The following is a 13,706-nucleotide window of genomic DNA, read 5'->3' on the forward strand; positions in this document are numbered from 1 at the left end:
GCCATGCACACTGCTGAGAACAGTGATATTCTGTCCTGAATGATGTAAAAACCTAGGGAAGACTGTGGACCAGAGACACAAGATGTGTGTCGAAGGAATGTGATTTATCTGTCAATTACATCCACATAAGAAAAGACATTATTATATCATCAGTACAACTAGTACTGATAGTCCTAGTCAGTCTTTATATACAGGGAATAATTTTCTCATATCAAATTGTAATGCAAATATAAAATAGAAGAACTATTATCAGGTTGTAGTCTCACAGTTGCACAGTTTCTTGCACAGAGGCCACACATAAATCCAGAGACTGGAAGCACTTTCCTGTCTGTAGATCAGAGCAAATACCTCCCCTGTGTTCTGATTGCAAGCCAGCTGACTGTCAGAGGTCCCAGCCCACTCTCCATACTCCGGTGTGTTGGCAGAAGCACTTGTTCAGTGTGTTCCAACATGCATTTTTTTGTTGCCTACATTTCATTCAGTAGAAAGGCTTATGTGTCCTGCTTGTGGGTCTGTTTCCTCTAGTTATATATTTTGGTTTAATAGGAGCTATGTTCTCTCTCTCAATTATTCTGTATATGTTATGACATACATGTCATATATGTCATGACAGATTTGGTGTAAAAATATGTGACTTATCTGTGAAATACAGTAAAGCCTTTGTTTTTCAGCATGGCCCTTTTTTGAACTCTGGAATATAAACTCCCACTTTATTTAGAGATTATTAATTCAGAAAATGTAGAGGCGACCATTCAGATGGTATAAAGGGACATTATAAATTAATTAATCTAATTAATTAGTTAAGTCCTTAATACTGAAACTTAATGGCCTGACAGCTTTTCTTCAACCTTTTTTCCTCTTTCTGTCTATCACCACAGGTGCTTTTTGAGCAGGGCTCATGCCATGTTCCCAGCCTTCTCGTGGGGATCATCACGTACTCAGATTTAATTATTTTTATGCTGGCTGTCTTTGGCTGTGGGATGCCCTAAGCAGTAGGAAGCTGGTAGGAAGCAGCAGCTGAGCACATTTCTGCTGCATGGCCTGCTCCAATGGTGGGCTGTTGATTGCCTGTTTTTTGGCAGGATCATCTGATTTGTTTGGAAACAAACCCACTCCAACTGGAATCATTCAGGTGTCTTGAGCCCCATGGAAATGAATCCTTAAAAAGGTGGTCCTGTTCTTTCACAAGTTTGCGAATCCAGCTGATATAGATAAGAGCACTTTGAAGATGTTCTTCAGCTTCTACAAGGTACTTGAATTATAAAAAATAATAAATGGGTTGAAGGTTAAAATGAGGACTAAACAAAACATGAAAGTGGAATAGAGGCTGAAATAGTGTCGGGCTACAACCACACAGCCTTACTGGGAAATATCATGCAGTTAGAGACTTTCTTCTTTAGGTTTTCTGAGAGTGATTCTCACCTCAGTCTTCCTCAATACTTTAATTATTAAATAGAAGAAAATCTGAAATGCAAATAAACACTGCAGGTCAGAGGTGGTGGGACTGTAAATTATAGTGGTGAGATGTGATCAAAGATAAAAATATGAAGTCTTTCTCACAGCTTCGTATTAGGTCAGATAAGGGCTGGAAAGAGCTGGATCATCACTCATAGGAAGAGAAAAAAATACTGGTTTGTTTCTTACAAAGAAACAAACTGTCTCTGTCTGTCCACTGGAAATATTCAAAATTCAAGAAGCTAATATGACATGCTTTTAAGTGGATTAATAGACTTTCTTTAAAAGATTCAGCTGAAGAAAATATTAAAATACTTACTTCTTGGAGATCATCATTATATATTTTAAAATATATGTTAGGATATGAAAAAGACAAATTTCAGCACTACCAATGATTTCTACAAAAAGTTATAAAATTCTATACTATCAAAATATATATATTTTACTTTTACAAGGGAATTAAACACATACATGGAATATGCTTTTATTTTCAAGACAGCTTAGTGGCATAAAATCTAAATTTTCCTAGATTTTAAATTATGGGATTTATCTTTTCACACCTTAAAAGGAGCATAAAATCTGTTTCCAGTGAAAAAAAATATTCTCTTGAATTGCTCACACAGGTATGATCATGTGAAAGTCACATATTTTGATTATCTGTTCTAAATATCATTAGGGAGTTCATTTCTCCCTGCATGCCACAGGCAAACTCTAGGAAACATCTTGAGATCTTGAGTTAAGAAGAAATAAAGTATTTTATCACCTCTTGAAATTAACATACTCAAAGATGATCCAGTTAGAGCAGTGAACTAGTAAAGAGTAACAATGATGTTAGCCTTTATAATGTGGAAAGAGGAAGACATAGATAAATTATTTTAGAAAAAAGAGCTGAAGAGAAAATAATGTGAGCACTTCTGCCTGCTAAACATCCTTAATGGATATATTATCTTGCATTTTGGATTTGTGTATGTGGTAGTAACTGTTATTAATAATGCATCAGCAGTTACCCTTGAATAGATAAAAGAACAGTACAGTTATGTATAATGCTAGGGGGTTTCAGTTTATTAGATAACTGTATAGCAAAAAGCAGGCTTGAAATAGCTTCAAGTTCTTTTGCAATATTCTATTTTAAACACAATAATTTGCAGTTACTGTCTTTTTTTTTCCTGCAGTAAAAATATAGCAGCTGTCAATAAAATAGAAAAAGTGAGGGAAAAAATAAAAAACAATTAAAATAAATAGTGCAGAGAAGATTCCACAGCAGAGAAGATAAAGGAGCTGTAAACAGGCTGAGCTAAACTTGTATAAAATATTTGTAAAATGAATCCAGCATTTTACAAGAGCTGGTATTCCAATGCATAGGGTTCAGTGACAGGTGCACTGTATGGTTCTTAATAAGCTTTTAGCACTGCCTATGCCAGATGAATCCTTTCCTGTTTAATACGAAGTTAAGGGAAAGCAATTTGCTTTGTGGAATGAAAAGGAATCTGAAGAGTCCAGACAGAGAAATCCAATTTCATCTCCAGACAACCCCTGTGCTATATGCCTTCCATTTTAATGTCTGACAGATTCTGTTCCTCCTTTCCCCTGGTGAAGAATCATTTCAAAGCTCAGTGTTATATTTTGAGGGGTTATTTTGATTGTACAAATCTTGAAATGCATGTACATATATTTATTAATACCTTGCTTCCTTTTTCCATTAATTCAGCTAAAATAAAATTTCCAGGTTAATGAACTATAGGCTTATATAAATTCTGTCTATTGCTCCATCAGCCTTTTCTGATTCTATTCCATCGATCCATCAAGTGTGAGCTGGTTGCAGATTTCTAAAACGTAAAACGCCTCTTACTTGAAGACTAAAGCTGTATCTAAGCCTCTGAAACATTCATTAACTTCTCTATCAATCTATAACACATTTTTAAAAGTATATTTCTTATTTTTCCTTCTCCCGTCACCGAATATCAAGTTCAAGGTTTTTTATATTGATCGAAGTCTATCCTCATAGGAGTAATTTTACATGCTAGTTCCAATAAAAGACTCAAAGTTGGCCTGATATTGACAACAAATTTTGAAGGAAAATTTACAGGTTTAAGAGACAAAACTTCAATTTGTTTACAAATAGTGAAGTCTCTTGATCCTATAAGTACATTGAAATTGAATTATTTAATTGCTAAATATCTGAGAAGCTTTTTATTCTTGTTGAAGGTGTCATTCAACTTGACCAGTAGTAAAGGTTCTTTGTTACACACTTTGTTTGCATATAAATCTGTTCACGCATTCAGACCAGAAACAAAATAACTCAAAATTTTCATTGTGGGGGAAATTAAGAAGTTAATAAAAAGCCAAAAAACCTGATCAATTTTAAATAAATAAATAAATAGAGTGAATTATGGAAGGCAAACATTTCATTAAACAGTATTTCAAACTGGTTTGCCCAGAAATATTCTTAATGAAACCACCTTAACTCTGAATTCTTAGGTTTTGTTCTATGATTTTTAAGAGAGGGCCCCTAAACTTCTAGTTTGAAATGACTGATCAACACTGGCAAGGAGCTCTTGGATCCTCACAAGGATTTTCAGATGTCCAGGTTCAGTGGTACCAAGTACCATTTGACATTTGGAGTGAAAACCTAGAATTTGGTGACAGTAAGCCCGGAGCTTGTGGCCTCTGAGTCCAAGTGTCTGCATGGCTTTGATCCTGGCAGCCCAGAGAGTTAATAGGTAAGCAAGCAACTGAAAAACAGTGGATGGCTTGGAGCAATATTCCACTGGACACTATTCCTCCAGAAATTAAAATGAAACTCGATTTTGTTTGTAAAATAGAAAGTGAATGATGTGACCTTAAATAAATATTTCCTACATTTGTGGGAAAAGCTGAAATCCTTTTGGTGAATGTAGTATTATTTTTTTCCTTAGGAAACTGTCATGAATACTAAATCACTTATTTCTTGACATTAGAAATCATCTTGTATATACAATGATTGGGTTTCTCCTGATTAAAATGACTAAAAACTCATGGGATACTTAGAACAGTTGGTGTGATTCAGCCCTCCACTTTTCCTAACCTGGTGGAGATCACTCTCCTAGTCACAGTTTATTAATCTATTGCAAAAAAGTAAATTTGGAATGTCAAAACAAACTATCTGGTGCTATATTTTCTTTGTGTTATGCTTGTTTGGTTACAGTAGCAAAACTACATGAACTTATAAACCTGTGACATATATAGCTAAATAATGGCATGGACAGGAACTTAATTTTCACTTGTTCCACTTGCTCATATTCATTTCCTTGAATTTCCCAGTACAAGAGTACAGCTAAGCACAAACTAGATAGGGTTTTGGGGAGGTATTTCTTGCTCCCTTGCTTGTTTGCTTGATTTTGGAGGTGGGATTGGTTTGACCTTTGTTTTTTTTCTCTCTCTTCCTAATTTTTCTTCAGTTTCCAGTAGGAAAAAAAACAACCCAACAAAACAAAAAGCCCCAAAGAACTAGAAGTTTATCAATTGTTTGCTCACTGAATAACATTTCTGTTTTTTTTAAATGCTTCACTTTGAACTAGATCAAAATGAAGGAATGTTATATGATAAACAGTTCTGTAAGTATCCCTAGCATAAGCAGAGAGTAATTTGATAACATGTAGTATGCAATACACTTATCAACTATTCAATTGCTCTTCAAATAGCATCAACGTACTTCCAATGGAATACATTAGTATAACATTAGCATTTCAAATGCTATTCATTAACACATATGAAATAAACTCATCCAAGATAGTAGTATATTAAGATATGTCAGTATGTTTGGGTTTGAAGTATGTTTACACTCAGCAGTATAACAAATGTTCATATTTTAAATTAATCTTGTGATTGTTCTCTGTTTCACTCCTTGTTTCTTCTTCTGGTTTTCTGACTAATAAGTTCCAATTTTTTTTCCTCTATAACTGTAAGAAATGCACTCTGCAGGTCATTGGAAGTCTCCATTTGATTGCTCCCTGCATGTATAGGCTTCACAGTATCTTTCAGCATTTTATTTTTTACCCTGGGAGCTGATTTCTAGAACTGATTACTTGGAAAATCTGCAATCTGCTCAATGTTTTTGAAGTCTTAAGAAGAGCTTTTTTTAGCAACATCATCTCTTTTGGTATATTCTTCAACAAATCTTGAACTGTTTATGTTATTTATTGTTTTTATTTATCTTTGTGGCCATCATCTGGAGATACGCTTAATCATATCAGCTTTGTTTTATTGCCAGACTCTAGTTTCAGGGAAATAAATCAGGGTTTTGTTGTTTTAGTGTACTGAGACAGAAAATTGACTTTCAGCTAAAAAAGCTTGGCAAAAGGAGAGGCATGACAACAAACTCCTAAGTTAGTGCAAGCTCTCCTAACATGGGATCTTCGATTCTGAAGTAAAAACTTTTAAACAACTAGAGCAGTTTTAGGATTTCTCAGGCTTACTGTCACTCACTATGACTATGACTTGTGAGTGACTATGGCTCTTAGTACAACTTTTCATCAGCAATTCTAAGCATAAGTTATAAACAAAATGTGGTCTTATGCTCTTCACTTCTTTATTTATATAATTCTGGTCCATGCAGCTGGTGCTGATATTTTTCTCACTTTTCAAAGGTTAAGACTGAGCACATTGGTAATCAACATCTATGAGGAGTTAAGGATTACTGTTATAATTAACAGATTGCCAGAAATCTGTTTATAGACTGTATAAAATAAAATATGGACTGTATATAATATTGCCATAATACTGTTAAAATTGTTGCATAGAACATCTGTGATAGTTAACTCCTAATTCGTGTAAATAGGTGACTTGGTGGCTCCTTGAAAATAGTGAAACTGTGAACAACAGCTGAGAATATTATCTATCACATTTGCACAATACCATCCCTGTACTTAACAACCTACTGACATCCTTTTAAGACAGCTTAGAACTTAGGCACTTCAGAAATGTCATTTTCTAATTTTAGTGTTCAATTTGATGTATAATAAGGAAAACAAAAAAGAACAAAAATAACCAACAAATCAAAGCAAACCAAAATGGTAAGCAAAAAAACAAAGAAGATAAAACAAAACAAAACAAAAAAATCTCCTATTCTGACTTCATGCACAAAATGTTACTGAAATGTGTTAAAAGTATTTTAAACTCAGAAAAAAAAAGGGTTTCTGCAAACATACTCATGATTTCTTCTTTGAATGCGTGGTGAAGAGCCCTTTCATTTTGCTCTAAGATACTGCAATTAAGGTACAAGACACTTATGTTTTACAAGAAACATAATAATAGCAATTTAAAGGTGAAGACATTTTTAAGTTGCTACTTTTGCCAATTCTGAATATAGCAGTTCTTCAAAACATGATCATTCCCCAGAAGCATCCATCACACTGTTTCTAAAATGAGCTCCATGTGATCATGGCCATACTATAATAATGCCTTAATGCTGTCTATTTTGCAGTATATAGGTAGCAATCTTCATGTAATCATCACCCTGAAAGATGATTTGAAAGCTGAGGAATGTTTTATTTTAAGATCATAGCTTCTTTAGTGTGATTTCACATAGAAATTAAGAAAACCAGGAAAACTACAATGTTTTCTACATTTATACCTTACCTAAATGTAAAATAAGAAATACTGAGTTTGTCAGGACCAACTTCTCAGGTCTAAGTGGCAGAGCACAGTTCCTATTGTACACAGAGGACTATGGCAGAAAGTGGGGGAATCAATTTGAGGCAGTTCCAGGAACAGGCTGAACACACCTGAACTGACAGGCTAAGCCTTGCAGTCTGTGAAAAGTTCATATTTTTGTGGTTAGGTCTGTTGTTTTCAAAGGACAATCTACCTGAGCTTCCTACAACCAGTTAAGATTTGAGAATATATTCTTTAGTTTCAAAATCTGTTCTTGATCCAGCTGCAACAGCTTTTTTTATTTGAGGGACATAAAACCAATTATGAAAAAATAAAACTAACTCAATAATTCCATTGTCCACTATATTCTGCTACAGAGATACAATTCCAGTACTCTTTCAGGACTCCAGAGAATGGAAGGTGACAAGAAATAGAATTGCTTATGTTCCCACTTCTTTTTCTTTTGGTCACCTAGATCTCATTAACTAGTCTCCTGGTGTCTGAGTTTTACTAGGAGCAGAAATTAACATCTGTTTAGCATGTAACAAATATAACACTGTTTTTAATAACATGCCTATAAAACAAGCAAACAAACAAGTTCAGAACAAACAAAAATGAATGCTTTATTAGACTTGAACTGGTGCAAGTAGTTCATGTTCTATTCTTTTTCTCATAAAAACCTTGAATAATTTCTTTTCATCTTCAGAGAGAATCTGAAATGCTGATCCTTAATTATACAGGCCTTATCACTTTTTTTATTGTTGGCCCTAAGCACTAAGCAGTTCTGCTCAAATCTCTACAATTGTAACTACCATGCTTATGCTCCTGAAAGAAAACATTCAACAAAACTCAATAATTTGTTTCCTGCTTTTATTATTTTTTGGAGTGAGACTACTTACTGTAAAATATTTCTATTGATGTAGCTTCCAACTGTTAGTTCCAGGAGTTAGGTTTTGACTGAGTAAATAAAGTGCAGGAAGTAACTCTGATTATCTTGGATACTGTGAATTTCATGCTGTAGCTGTAGCTTTATTAATTCCAGTCCCATAAACTTGAAGCTTGAGACTGGTTGCATACTCAAATGTCTATGTATGCGATGAATTACTCCCATCAGGAAAAGTTTTGTTTTGTTGGGGTTTTTACTTGTATAATTAATTAATTCCTTCTTCTTTTTTTTTTTAAGAAGATGGTTTTTATATCGGACATGACTGGTATTCTACTGATACTGCTTTAGCCTTTCAAATGTAACTGTTTGCAAATGGAAAGATCAAACACAGTTCTTTGTGAAGAAGAAAACACCCCACGTATTGTCGATGGACAAAGTTAATCTCTGGCTCAAAGTACTTCTGATACATATATATATATATATATATATATATATATATTTCCCTCTTGACTACTAAATTAATAACTCTAGTGTGTCCAGAGAAACACAGGTGATTTCCTTACAATTCACTGATATTTTTCCACAGGTATGTCACACATGCATCTGACTGTATGTGTGGATATAAATCATATAATTTAGAAGCATTGAGTTCTTGAGGTATATTCCAGGCAGGGAACAAATAGAAGTTACAGTTATTTGAGTTAGAGAACAAACTTTTAAAAGAAAGAAACAAATAAGACCAGACAAAATGAATTTTAAGCCTTAAGATAAAGGGTTCTCTTTGTATAATTTTAAATTTTTGAGGTTTAAGTAAATGAAAGCTTGTGCAAAACCTTGATAATAAGGATAGCAGCTGGTTAAGATTTTTTTTTAACAGTTTCTTTTTGTAAAGTGCTGATTTGTCAAACCCAGGGTTTTTATGGGCACCTGCTAATTTTGATGGATCTTCAGTTAGAAAACATTTCTCAGAGCCAGGAGATTTCTCTCCAAAATGAGAGGACCAGAAAAGCAATCAGTTGTGGAATTCACCCAACACTGTCAGTCTCCCATTGATCTCTCACTGTGTTCATTCAGGTTCAATTCCTCTCTGTCTTCAGGTTCAATTCCTCTCTGTCTCATCTCCCCCTTTTGTGGTTCACAAGTTTTGAATCCTGTTGGATATTATAGAACTTCCTCTATAGGAGTACCTAAAAAGTTTCCATAAGTGGAACAGTTACACATCTATTAAAGAGAGAAAGACAACTTTTTTGCTGTATTTAAAAGGAAGAAAAAAAACCAAAGTTGCCTTCTATATGAAATTTTGGAGTTTTTGGTTTCTTAACTCCATCCTACCATCACTATTACGTGTTCATAATGATGTGATCAAGGGAGATCTTGGTTACACACAAATGGGACTGGACAGGCAGCTAGCTCAGTTTTGCAAAGTCATGACAATGAAGTCACAAATGATGATAAAGCTTCTTAACAAACAATGATTAAATTGAAAATTACAGAAAATCAACTACTGCTCACCAGACTCAATATCTACCTGTAGGGTGAATGCTGAGTCTGCATAATCTGCCAGTAGTAAAGAAAACCCAACAAATCCAGTCAAAAACTTAAAGTAAAATATTAAATTTCATAGATGATATGATTGCTTTTTTAGCTTCAAGACTGTGTTGTAAAAAAAACCAAAAAAAACATGAGATAAATATTTTCCAACACTAGGGGAGGTTTAATATCCACTGTCTATGTTTAGCATAAAATCAAAACTTATTTGATAAATACTTCTATTTACTAAAAAACCAGCAAATACAGTAATATTTTTACTTTTCCCCCCCAGCTGTATATGCTCAAACAAGTTTTGGAACTGTTGCAATCCAACATCTGTGCAGAACACAGACCTGGATGACTCAGGAGATAATCTACTGTGAAACTGCAATAAGACATCACCAAGTCCCTTTTGCAAAGAAAGCTACATGGAGAAAAAAACAGCTCTAGACTGACTTAGAAGACCTCTAGACTGTACAGAATAAAAGGTGAATGCTGGAGGAACAGCAAAATGTGGTCATACATACAGATCCAGAGAATTAAAAACAGGATCAACACCCTAATTTAGATTTTCCCTTTAGTTTAGAAATGAGATATTGAGTCCATTATTCACAGAATGAAAACCATATTTAATCACCCAGACCTTCATGACAGTTTACTGATGTAAATTAATTGAGGGTGTGGCTAAAGTTTCTTGTGTATTGACATCATGCAAAGTGCTGCTGAAAATATAAGTGTGACTACATTTATCTGTTACTGAATGGGGTTAGGACAGAGAAGCTATGAAGATCTAAAACACTCTTGTATTCCTCAGCAATAACTAACATCTGAATGTAATAGGGAGCAATGGAAAGTATCCATCTAAATAGATGCATAAAGTCTACTCAAGAATCAGGGAGCTGGTATGAAATAGGAGATGAAATTTGCACTCTGTTATAAGAAACTAATTGTAAGCTAATATACATTCAGAGTTGCCTGCTTTCCAAAAATTGAAGGACACTTATAATAATATGATTATTAATATGGCAATAATAGAAAGATATGATTAAAAACTATATTTCAGAAGATTTCTTTTGGATTTCTAAGGGACCCTGGATTTTCCTCCTTAGAGATTCCAATTTCTCAGCTGTTTTGATTTATATTAGCAAAGTGCTTTCTTGATAAAATTATATTCTTGTTTAAACAATGAGGAAAGAAAAATACCTGTAGGAGGGAAAAAGAAAATTGAGAGAAATTCAGACTAAATTAGGGAGAATAAAAATATAATCAAGGTATATTAAGCTGTTAAGAAATCTGTTATGTGGTAAAATGAGAAAGAAGTGACAGAAAAATGTGTGCAATATCTATTGTTTCCTGGTGGTAGATGTAGAGAACAGACAGCATATGCTGAGAAAGAGCTACATGAATGAGCTCAAGGTAAGAGGTTTTCTTCAGGAATCTGAACTAGCATGAATATTTCTTGTGTATTTACAGTGTACTGAACTCTTTTATTACTTAAAAGAGGACTGGTATGAACTTTGAACAACAGAGAGCATAGATGTTCCCAGAAGACTTAACTGTGGGTTAGACACATGTCCTTTAGAAGCACGTTAATCACTGAGTATTTTACCAATAAACCCAAAGTTAAAAAAATGATTGTTTTGATTTCTGCATTCTCTGACCATGCAGTTTATAGAGGCACTGAGCTGACATCAGTTAATTCTTGAGCAAAAAGTAGTTATGGCATTTTATCCTACTTTAGTGAACTGGATTAAACACGAAGATAATCCTAGCTGTCTTGGTAATATAAAAAGCCCTCAAGAAAAGCCTACAAAGAAAATTCTGTAAAAAGGTCATCCTGAAGATCACAGTGGTTAGAAAAATAATTTGGTGTGGATGCTAAGCGTCTCTGAGTTTTCTTTTCTATACTGTTACTTGTCATTTATGCACTTTGAGCTTTTAACTTCCACCATGTTGGCTGCCATTTTTCTTAGGTGATTTAGTAGACCTTTCTTGAAACAGAAATTTCTCTAAAAAGAAATAGGCATGAAGATTAACCATTAAAATTTTGTAAGATAATGCATCAGGTTTACTTAAATAATTCTTGTCTCTTGATACTGTGAGTCAGAAATAGATTTCTTTAAAAGTCTCTTTCATTTTCTTTTTCTGTTGGTGCCCTATTTTGCCAAATTTCTAGCAGTAAAATTAATACGAAAAGGTATTTTTGAGTTTAATTTTATTCTCCAGTTCTATATTGCACTGTATGTTCTGAACAACATGTAGATGTTTCATTAAACATATGTTTCTATGCATTGTATAAATAAAATCATGATCATTTAAGTGATTTTTTGTATCATGATAGTTGAGTTAGTTATTCATTGCTAAATTCAACATGTATTATGTATCTTCAAGAAATTTTTTCAATGATTCCTTCTTTCTGCTGCTCTCATTCAGATTCAAATTATTGAATTGGTGGTCACAGCTTTCTCTTCCCTCTCTTCTGATGTCCAGGGGACACACACACACACAGAAGTTTTTTTGGTTGGTTGGCTTTGGATTTTTTTAAGAAAGCCACCAGAGAGTCATTCTTTCTTTTTTTTCAAAGTCTTAAAATGTATTTTCTCTATGAAAATCATAGTGTAGAGTTTACAATACTGTGTTGGTTTTCATCTCTTTCATCCAGCTGGCAACCCTCTCAGGATTTTTAAACCATGGCTGTGTAGGATTCACACAAATATTCCTAGTTACCCTGTGTCTGTTGTTCAGCCAGTTGAGTTATAAGAAGGCTTGTAAAGGTGTATTATTTCATCTTCCAGAAGAAATGCCAGCAAATTACTACACTCACAACCCAGAAATTTAAATTATCTGTAACAGTTGCTCCTTTGAGTAACATTTAGAAATTGAAAGGAGCTGTCTTACAGTTTACAACTGTGTGGTGTGCAATTTGGCAGTGTCTATGCATGTCTAGCATCTTTATTTGATGAGCTTCCAGAAGTTTTTAAAAAAGAAGATTAACTTTATTATCTCTTTCATATCAGTTTTCTTACAGTGTTCACCAGCATCTTGCAAGAGCATATTAAATTGCACTGCTAATTTATGTCACATGTTGTTTATTCTCTCCCACAAAAGAAAAGGACAATCAGCGTGGGTGTTGCTAGAGTGCGTTTTATACACACCTATGTTTACATAACTCCTCCTTCCTGCCCTTCTGGAAAACTGGGACAACATTCACCAGCTTCCAATCAGCTGGGGTAACTCTCCGGATTCCCAAGACTGCTCAAAAACCAACAAGAGAGGCTTTGCAACAACTTCAACAAGGTCTTTGAGGATTCTCTAATGAATCACATGAGACCCCATAGATTTAAAGAAATTCAGCTGGAGCATCAGATCTCACAAAATTTTGGGTTAAACTGGGGGTTTATCGTTATCACAGTCACAGTCCTCCAGCTCAGGGTACTGAGATCCCCTTGGTCCATCATCAGTGTGGCAGACAGAGGCAAAGAATGCATTAAACATCTCTGCCTTGTCTCCCTCCCTGTTTGTGAGGTGACCACCCTCATCCATAACAGAAGCATTTTCACACTGCCTTTGGCCAGTTTCATCTCCAACTGAGCTTACACAGCATGAATTTTCTCCCTACACTGGCAAGCAACATCTCTGTATTCTTCCCATGTCATCTGACCTTGCTTCCACTGGATTTACACCTTCATTTTTTGCTTTATTTCCAAGAGATATCCCTGTTCAGCCTAGCCTTCTTTCTCCTTCACTGCTGAATGTCCAACACCTGGGAATTGCCTGCTCCTGTGCTCTTAGGAGGTGACGTTTAAAAAGTGAGCAGCACTGACGGATCCTAGCTCCTGAAAAAAAAAATTTTCCCAGGGGATTTCACTTACTAGTTCCCTGAACAGCTTGAAGTCAGTTCTCCTCATGTCTAAGTCCAGGGCTGAGGTTTTGCTGGCACTTTTCCACCTGTCAACAGCGATTTTAATCTCAATCACTTTGTGGCCAAGACGGCCACCAATCTCCACCTCATTTACGAGATCCACTCTGTTGGCAAGCAGTGGATGAAGAAGGGCATCCTTTCGAGTCAGCTCCCTTAGGACCTGTTCCATAAAGTTGTCATCCAGGTGTTTTAGGAATCTTCTGGCCCAGGTTGGACCAGCTGTGATGTTCCCAGCTGATTTCTGGCAAGTTGAAGTCCTCCATAAGAACAGGGGCGGTTTCC

The 13,706-nt window shown here is 34.9% G+C and overlaps 1 long non-coding RNA gene across 1 annotated transcript; it reads left to right on the forward strand.

Moving 5' to 3' along the window:
• The first annotated feature begins 1,042 nt into the window (after positions 1-1,042).
• LOC147653597 (uncharacterized) lies at positions 1,043-11,840 on the forward strand. The gene is made up of 2 exons (XR_015285959.1): positions 1,043-1,249; positions 9,795-11,840. It is a non-coding gene; the product is annotated as an uncharacterized LOC147653597 (long non-coding RNA).
• Positions 11,841-13,706: the final 1,866 nt, after the last annotated feature.

This window comes from Cyanistes caeruleus, chromosome 4 (assembly GCF_971803275.1).
Source record: "Cyanistes caeruleus chromosome 4, bCyaCae1.hap1.1, whole genome shotgun sequence".
NCBI classification, from domain to species: Eukaryota; Metazoa; Chordata; class Aves; order Passeriformes; family Paridae; genus Cyanistes; species Cyanistes caeruleus.